Here is a 10000-nt window from a genome sequence, read left to right as displayed (position 1 = left end):
CATGTAAATCATCAATCTTTATTTAAACAATAAAACAAATTACAGCAGAGAAACAAAATATTTTCCTCTAAAAGCTAATGAAAGGCAGAGGCGGATTGGCCAATAATGCGGATAATGAGCGATGGTGAAGATAAAGAGGATAATGATAATGATAATGATAATGATGGTGATGACAAAAGATGCAGGAATTACATTTCAGATTTACTGCATTACATTAGAGAAACTAAATTATTCATAATTATTGTAAAAATAAACAAATTCGTTTTATTGTAGTTGGATGATACTGGGATTAATCAGACTTGTGTTTATTTCCAATAATAATTAAATAATTACAAAAGTTATGACAATAATTGTGAAGAAAAGTAAAAACAGTTGTATAACAGCCTATATTAAAACAGCAAATTATTACATAAACTGATGGTGATAAGAAGAAGAAGAAGAAGAAAAGAAAGAAGATTTATGGTGGTGATATGAAGGAAAAAAAGAAGAAAGAAAAAGAAGAAAGAAGAAGAAAGAAAAAGAAGAAGAAGAAGATTCAATAAGTGGCAATTGGTAAAAACCTATTTTCAATGAAAAATCTGAAATTAACATTAAAATTCAAAAAATTTCAGATTCTAATAAAATTATATAGTAAACAAAACAAGACACCACTAGTGTGTTATTGGGTCCTTTGAATGGATACCTCTCTCTGGTTACGGCTCATTTCATCTTTGCCAACACATACACAGATTAGTCTAGCGCTTTCTTTACACATTCTCCTCTTACCTCATACACTTGACAACACTATAATTATCAAACAATTCTTCTTCTCTCAAGAGGTTAGCTACTGCACTGTAATTGTTCAGTGGCCACTTTCCTCATGGTATGGGAAGAAGAGACTAGCTATGGTCAGTAGCTTTTCTAGAAGGACACTCCAAAATCAAACCATTGTTCTCTAGTCTTGGATAGTGCCTTAGCCATTGTACCATAGTTTTCCACAGTCTTGGGTTAGAGTTCTCTTGCTTGAGGGTAAACTCTTCTTTCTCTTCCTCTTGATATTTTGAAGTTTCAATCCTCTTGTTATTTTCAAGTTTTATAGCTTATATATGAAAGATTTCTTTTAATATTATTATTGTTCTTAATTTAAACTTTTTGTAGTTATTCCTTATTTCCTTTCCTTACTGGGCTATTTTCACCGTTGAGCCCTTGGGCTTATAGCATCCTGCTTTTCCATCTAGTGCTGTAGCTTAGCAATAATAATAATAATAATAATAATAATAATAATATTAATAATAAATAAATAAATAAATTACACCAGCGTAAGCAACAGTGATAATGCTTATAGTACTAATAATACAATTAATGATAATGATAACAACAATGGTATGATAATAATTATCATCATCATCATCATTAAAGATATAATAATTATTGTTACAATACCAACAACAAAAAAAATGCATCCGTTTCTAATCCACTTTAAGACAAAGGTCTCAGACATGTCCTTGTTTCTGGGGTTGGGCCACTTTTTATCACCATGGTGGCCAACTGCAGATTGCTGATGGTGAGAGATTTGAGTCTGATCGCTCACACCAAACCAACCTAGTATGGGTGGTCCAGACTAGTACAGCTTTGCTGATCATGGCGATACACAAATCCTCTCACCACGTTAAGGTATCCCGACACATCATATGATTACTATTATTATTGTTGCTATTGTCTTAATTCCAAAAACACTTGAAAATTACTTTTACAACACGGTATGAATCAATAATAATATCAAATACATCAATAAACCCAGAAAATATACCAACAAATAACCCACTAATCCCGCAACAAACATATAACGTTGTGATACTACCGATAGAGAGTTATAGCATCCTTTGACTGCCCAGACAGTATTATATTGGTTCCCTCTCTCTAGTTCCGGCTTATTTTCATTTTGTCTATACATACACCGAGAAGTCTGGCCTATTCTTTACATATTCTCCACTGTCCTCATACAACTGACAACACTGAGATTACCATTCAATTATTTCTTCTATTGCTCTTTATTTAAAACGTCCAATAGAAGTTACTAAAGATGAAGATAAATCGCCGTTTAAATGTTAGAATTAAATAGCCTTTTCATATTAAGTGATCCCTTAGAATAGAAAAGCCCTTAAAAGGAAGTCCTATGGTCCCTGAGAACTGAAGCCACAATATCGTTAAAAAAATCAAATCATTGTTCATTAATCTTTGGTAGTGCCATAGCCTCTGAACATGGTCTTCCACTGTCTTGGGTTAGAGCTCTATTGCTTGATGGTTCACTCAGGCACACTACTCTACCCATTTCCTTATTTCCTTTCCTCACTGGGCTACTTTCCTTGCTGGAGATTTTTATAGGGCTTATAGCATCCTGTTCTTCCAATTAGGGCTGTAGCTTAGCTGGTAATAATAACAACAAACTTTGAAAGATCACATAGTTTTTACGAGGGTAGATTAAGCCCACCAATCCACACCTCAAAATAATTAATTTCGTATTTCCAAAATAAGTTACAATTACTCCCCTGTCAGTGAAAAGATTAATCTTTGACGAAATCCTGGTAACAAACACAATAACAAACACACCATAAAAAAAGCAAAAATACAATTAGAACGAAGAGCAAATACCTCTACGGGAGGACTTACAAATTCTTCCACGGTCAGATAACAGCTCAGAACTTTGAAATATTTTCCGTGAAAACTTCCTGAAAAAATAAGAGAGAGAGAGAGAGAGAGAGAGAGAGAGAGAGAGAGAGAGAGAGAGAGAGAGAGAGAGAGAGATTGGACAAATCTAAATAGATTAAAACTAATGATGAAATGAGAAGCAGAGAATACAAAAAGGATGAAAAGGAAGTGAGATTATGCATCAAATGAGAGAGAGAGAGAGAGAGAGAGAGAGAGAGAGAGAGAGAGAGAGAGAGAGATGATACACCCACCTAGGGAAATTAGCAGCCATACGTTGTTTAGTTTACAATATCTAATTTTTCTCACTTTTTGTTTTTTGAAAAAACAGGTACTAAATCTAAAGAAATCAATGTTGTTCTTTTATTTTTTTCTAAATACTAATACATCCATACATACACACACATACACACACATGCACATACACGTACAAATACACACACACACACACACACACACACATATATATATATATATATATATATATATATATATATATATATATATATATATATATATATATATATATCAGTGAAAACGTGAAAGAAAAATTTGGTCCTCATAAAAAAGAAACTGACCAGACGAAAGTGTAAAGGAGTTTCAAGGAAAAACGATTTTGACAGGGAAGAAAACGCTCGAAAAATTCACTGAACAGAAGGTTCTCAGAATAAGTGAAGTTGGACGTGAATGGTGTAAAAGGTGGATGGTGGGAGAGTTTAAAATAGAAGAGAGGCGGAGCTGAGGGATGCACTTCTTGGAATGGTTAATTTGATTGAATATGATCAGAGTACTTTTGGAATTGACTTATGGGGAAGAAAATATTGCAAGGAGGGAGATGAGGAAAGGAGTGACGCTAGTTCATGGAAATACAAGATGTTGCAATATGTGTGGTATATTCTGACTGAGTGACTGACCAGGGTTTGTAAGGTTTCTTTGAGTAAGGGAAAGGTGCCAAAAAGAACGGGTAAAATGAACGGTTGTCAAGTGGTATGAAAGTGAAGATGATTACTGGAACTAAGATATCATTTGGTGAAGCATTATTCAGTTTCCCCATAAGATTATCCTCCTATCCTGATGGTAAAAGTAAAAAAAAATTGTAGTGGCCGATGCAGTAGCGTCCTTCCCTTATTGGTGAACGCCAGACTGGGGTTCAAGTCCCACTCACACTTTTCAGTTCCTTTGGTCGCTGGAACCTCACCATCCTTGTGAGCTAAGGATGAGGGGTTTAGGAGAGCCTATAGGTCTATCTGCTCAGTCATCAGCAGCCATTGCCTGGCCCTCCTTGGGCCTAGCTTAGGTGGAGAGGGGTCTTGGGCGTTGAACATATGTGTATATATGGAAAGTCTCTAGGGCATTGTCTATCTTGATAGGGCAATGTCATTGTCCCTTGCCTCTGCTATTCATGAGCGGCCTTTAAACAATGAATAATGGGGAAATATAGATGTAACACAGTGTCTGTTTAGACAAGGATTTGGGTATACATACATTAAGTGTTTTTTTTATGATTTGGTTATATGAAAAAATATGATTAAAAGAAAAAAAAAATGCATAAGGCATACTTTGTCTTAATGATATAATCGAAACAATAAATAGACAATTTGGTTATTTAGAATTTATGGCTAAGATGATAGGTTGTTAAGAGTAGTTGAATGGTTTTTTATGTTGGAAGTTAAGCATTTTTGGAATTATGTAAGCAGGATAATAAGTAGTTTATTTCATCCTATGTGGAGTCTGACAATTAATTTCCGTACTCTTTCTTCAGCGGTTTCTTATCAGTCGTCGACTTACGACCAAGATAGAGACCGAGAAACGTGGTATAACTTGATCTGAACGTATGTCGAAATTCAATATGAAATTTTCGGATATTAATTAGGACACAGCATTATTAATCTACGGAAACTTCCGGATATGATATATTGCTGTGAATGGGGTGATGCGAGAGGTCTGATAAAGTAGTGGATGCAGGTGGGAAGTTGTGAAGAGGAAGTGGAATGGTTGATAATTGAAGAGGATAATGTACTTAATAGCGACATTTGAGAAAATCTGCGTAAGCTGGAAAGTTTTATAATGTCTTCAGGAGTAAAGTTGAGAGTGAATGAGAGCATGAGTAAGGTAAAGAGAGTAGATTAACTCAAGGAGGTGGTATAATGAACGCTATAAAGGATGGTAGAATAATGGAAATGGTTGATTCATAAATGTAACCTGGAGAACTAAAATGGAAGATGGGAACACTCGGGCACAATATTCTATCTAATTTCTCTTCTTCTTGTTTTGCTACAGTTTTTTATAATTTATATAGGAAATATTTATTTTAATGTTGTTATTATTCTTAGAATATATTTTATCCTTGTTTTATTTCCTCACTGGGCTATTTCCCCTGTTGGAGCCCCTAGGCTTATATCATCCGGCTACTCCAACTAGGGCTGTAGCTCAGAAAGTAATAATAGTAATAGTAAGAGTAACAACAACAAAAACTACAACAACAACAAAAACAGCTACAACAATAATAATAATAACAATAATAATAATAATAATAATAATAATAATAATAATAATAATAATAATAATAATAATAATAATAGGTAAGGGAGCCAAGTCACCAAAATGAATTGACCTAGAATCCAAAACTATGAAATTGGTATGAGATTTAAAGAGAGATGGCTAAAGCTGTTCATCTGAACTGATTGCCAGGGGTGGGGAACCTTTTTGTGCATGAAGGCCATCTTACAATTCATCATCCCTCATAAAGACCGCATAGTAATTTTTTAAAGTTGTTTTATCGCTTAAGTAATTTATTGGTAATCTAATAAAAATATAGGTTTATAGAAAACGAAAGTATAATATTTTCAAATATCTTTATTTAAGTATGCACTTTTTTATATATGTAATATGTAAATGAAGGATATCGAAAACAGAATTTTCAGCTATTTCATTTATGTAAGGAGTTTTCAAGTAATAAGTAAATGAATAATATCGAAAGCATGACATTTCAAATGATTTCAATTAAGAAATTTTTTTCTTTTTTTTTTGTATTCAAGGAACAAGTAAAGGAATAATATTATAAAATGATATGATATAAGCATCGAGAATGTAAAATTTTTCAATTATTCAATAAACAGTTAGCAAGCATGTAGATTTTCTTTTATAAATATTAATGACGACTTTGGGTTTGCTTCTTTTGAGAAAGCATTTTGATATCAGGCTCTAGCACATTGGTTCTTAGTCTCAATTGTTCCTCCAAATACTCGTCTGTCAACTGAGTTCTCAGTGAATTCTTAATTTGCGCAAAGTATATAGTTAATAATACTTATAACCTTTTGCGAAGTGTCATTTAAAGTTACAGATTTTGCACAGAGAATTTGCTGGTGTAAAATGCAATGAAAAAAAAAAATCAGTGCATTAGGTTTTTGGATTTCTTTTTTAAGATGTCCAATAAATCCTTCAGTTTTAGCCATCATAGCAGGAGCACCATCCATGCACACACTTACCAAATTAGTAGAATTTAGTCTTATTTTATGACATTGCTCTTTGAAGTTATTAAACTCATCTATCCCCGTGTCCTTCCTTTAAGGGTGCCTAAAGCAAGCAATTCTTCATATAATTGAAAATCGTCTGTTATGGAACGATTAAAATACAATACTTGTGCTGATTCAGTGGACTCTGTTGATTCATCCAAAGCTACTGAATAATATAAATTATCTTTTTCTATTACATTTTTCAATTGTTCTGTCACGTTACAGGCCAATTCATGCTGTCGATCCTTGTAAGTCGTTCTTTAAAAAGGGGGCACCTGTTTATACTTAGGAGCTTTATCGGGATCTATACACCCTACCACTTCTAAAATACAGTCCTTTATGAGTTCTGCATCACTGAATGTCTTACATTTTTTCCAAGCAAATATGAAACCTGTTGTAGCATTCCCTTGATGTAACGTAGACGGGAAAAAATACCTTTGCTTCTGTTTTCCATCTTTCAGCTTCAGCAGTGCTATCTTTCGAGGGTCACCCTCTAATTTGGCAGGCTTATTGTCTTTATGAAGAGCATAGTGTTGCTGTGCATTAAATTTTTTAACCGTTACAATTGCAGTATCACAAAGCAAGCAAGACCTTTTGCCTGTAGTATTCACTAAAAAAATATTGCCGTTTCCATTCTTCAATAAAGATCCTCTTTTCTTCTTACGAAGTCCGTTTGAACATTTTTGACATGATTATGGGTAAAACAGAGATCTATTTATTTTGAAAAGGCATAAAAAAGATTAATAATGAATTAGACCAGCCGCACACTGACCCAGACAAAACAATCTTAGAGAAGACAACAATGAATTTGTATCCACAGCTATGTTATGTTATTATTTTAACAACAATAATAATATAGATTAGTTATATTTTTTTTTCTGTGATTAGTATTATTTTGTATCATTAACTAATTGTTGCAGAATCAATATCAAATATCGATGGTTTCCAATCTTGCAAAATGGCAATTGCTAAATTCATGGCCAAGATTCCAAGAACATGATTTCGGACTTCGATTGAATATGTCTTGTTTATAGACAGTTTCGTCTGGAACAGTGTACAGCCGGTCTAACATATTAGCAAGAATGCGAAAACTGTATGTCTAATTTTCTCATACGATTAAAAGCGTCTGTAAAATTAATTCACGCAGTTGATATACACTTTCTAATAAGGGTATAACTAACTCACTCTGACAAAACAAGTCTATATAAAGTAAACCATGGCAACACAATTACTGAGTAGAATACGTAGTTACTCTGGCTTATTCAGACCAGTGACCACAGTGAGGAAGCGGACGAGACAGGAACTCTTCTTGGATCATACATGAAATAACTCACTCCCACTAGGCTAGTGTAGCCTACAAGGAAACATTGCCTTTATATACTGTTACTTGTTGCTTTAAGTTTAGATTAACTTAATTTGAACAAAAATGCTACCAATCACTTAGAGCGACATCAATATACACAGATAACTTTCCTATTGCATGTATATATATATATATGTATATATATATATATATATATATATATATATATATATATATATATATATATGTATATATGTATATATATATATATATATATATATATATATATATATATATATATACACACACATATATATATATATATATATATATATATATATATATATATATATATATATGTGTGTGTGTGTGTGTGTGTGTGTGTGTGTGTGTGTGCGCGCGTGTGTGTGTGCATAAGAATTTTAGACAAAATGTTCAATGTCAAAAATTAAATATATATATATATATATATATATATATATATATATATATATATATATATATACATATATATATATATATATATATATGTATATATGTATATATATATATACATATATACATATATATATATATATATATATATATATATATATATATATATATATATATATATGTATATATATATACATACATATATATATATATATATATATATATATATATATATATATATATATATATATGTGTGTGTGTGTGTGTGTGTGTGTGTGCGCGCGTGTGTGTGCATAAGAATTTTAGACAAAATGTTCAATGTCAAAAATGAAATATATATATATATATATATATATATATATATATATATATATATATATATATATATATATATATATATGTAGTCTATGTATATATATATATCAAAAGGCCATAGAAGGCCGCACTTGGTGTTCCAGAAAGCCGCAGGTTCCCCATCCCTAGTGTAGTATATGATGCGTAAGACGAATTGATTGAGAGAGAAATATAGATATCTGTAGATGATACAAAAGACTTACCAAGTAAAAGTATTACACACAAATTTTGAGCTGGATTGGTCATGGGGAAAGAACGGGAAGATGCAGGATTGAGTTCATGATAGGTGGGAATGGCGCAAGGTGTGTAAAGGGTCTGACAAGGTGCTGATGAGCTTTCACTGTAGATGCATGAAGCAACTATATTCGGAAGTTTCTTTTTTGTTTATATCTGATTAGGTTGATAAAGGATATGACGGTGACTTATTATTCATCTCTACACCAAAACATGCAATATATATATATATATATATATATATATATATATATATATATATATATATACATATACATATACGTATATACATATGCATGCATACATACATACATTCATATATATATATATATATATATATATATATATATATATATATATATATATACATATATATATATATATATATATATATATATATATATGCATATATATATATATATATATATATATATATATATATATATATACATATATATATATACACTCAAATTTAAATTTCCAGACACTGGAGAATTCAAAGCGTGAAACCTGCATACATCCAACAAACGAACAAGAAACATCTAAAAGAGGCCGCCATTATCATCCTCTTGAACTGTGAGAAAAAACAGACAAGACCAATTACAGAACTCCCATTAAACGGTTCCTCTTCAAAAACACCCTCCAACGGTTCAAAAACTGAACTGGAAAAAAAAAGGTGAGGGGGGAAAGGGGGAAGGTAAAAATAACGATTGGTGAAAAAAGAGGGAGGCGGAAGAAGACTTGGTCCGAGATGTAATCTAAACTTAAAAGAGATTTGCTCTATTTATAAAAAAAAAAGTTTCTGACGCAAGTGGAGGCTGTTTGACGCTATTACCGAAGAGAGAGAGAGAGAGAGAGAGAGAGAGAGAGAGAGAGAGAGAGAGAGAGAGAGAGAGAGAGAGACTTTGAATAAGGGCAATCTTCCTTATATGAAAAAATAATATGAAGGAGGAAGATTAAAGATCGTAGCATTGTAGAGAATTTCCGGTTTTAATTTCATTTCTATTTTTCTGATTGGTGGAAGCAGTTGCTACCTCGTGATTTATACCCCTTTTCTTATTGGTGAAATAGTTGACAGTTATGGATTTTTTTTACTTAATTATATAGTAAGAAATATTACAAGCTATGATCATTTGTGATAGTCTTATTGGAAACGTCCCTGCATAGGTAAGGGTAGAATAGACTCTTTAGCTATGGTAAGCAGCTCCTCTAGAAGGACACCCCAAAACCAAACAATTGTTCTCTAGTCTTGGGTAGTGCTATAGCGTCTGTACCATGGTCCTCCACTGTCTTGGGTTAGAGGTTTCTTGCTTTAGGGTACACTCGGCTTTCTGCTCTATCTAATTTCTTTTCCTTTTGTTTTGTTAAAGTTTTTATAGTTTATAGGAGATATTTATTTCAATGTTATTTTTCTTGAAATGTTTTAATTTTTCCCGGTTTCCTTTCCTCACTCGGCTATTTTCCCTGTTGGAGC

Source organism: Palaemon carinicauda, chromosome 25, assembly GCF_036898095.1.
Source record: "Palaemon carinicauda isolate YSFRI2023 chromosome 25, ASM3689809v2, whole genome shotgun sequence".
Lineage (NCBI taxonomy): Eukaryota > Metazoa > Arthropoda > Malacostraca > Decapoda > Palaemonidae > Palaemon > Palaemon carinicauda.
This window is presented reverse-complemented; position numbering follows the sequence as displayed.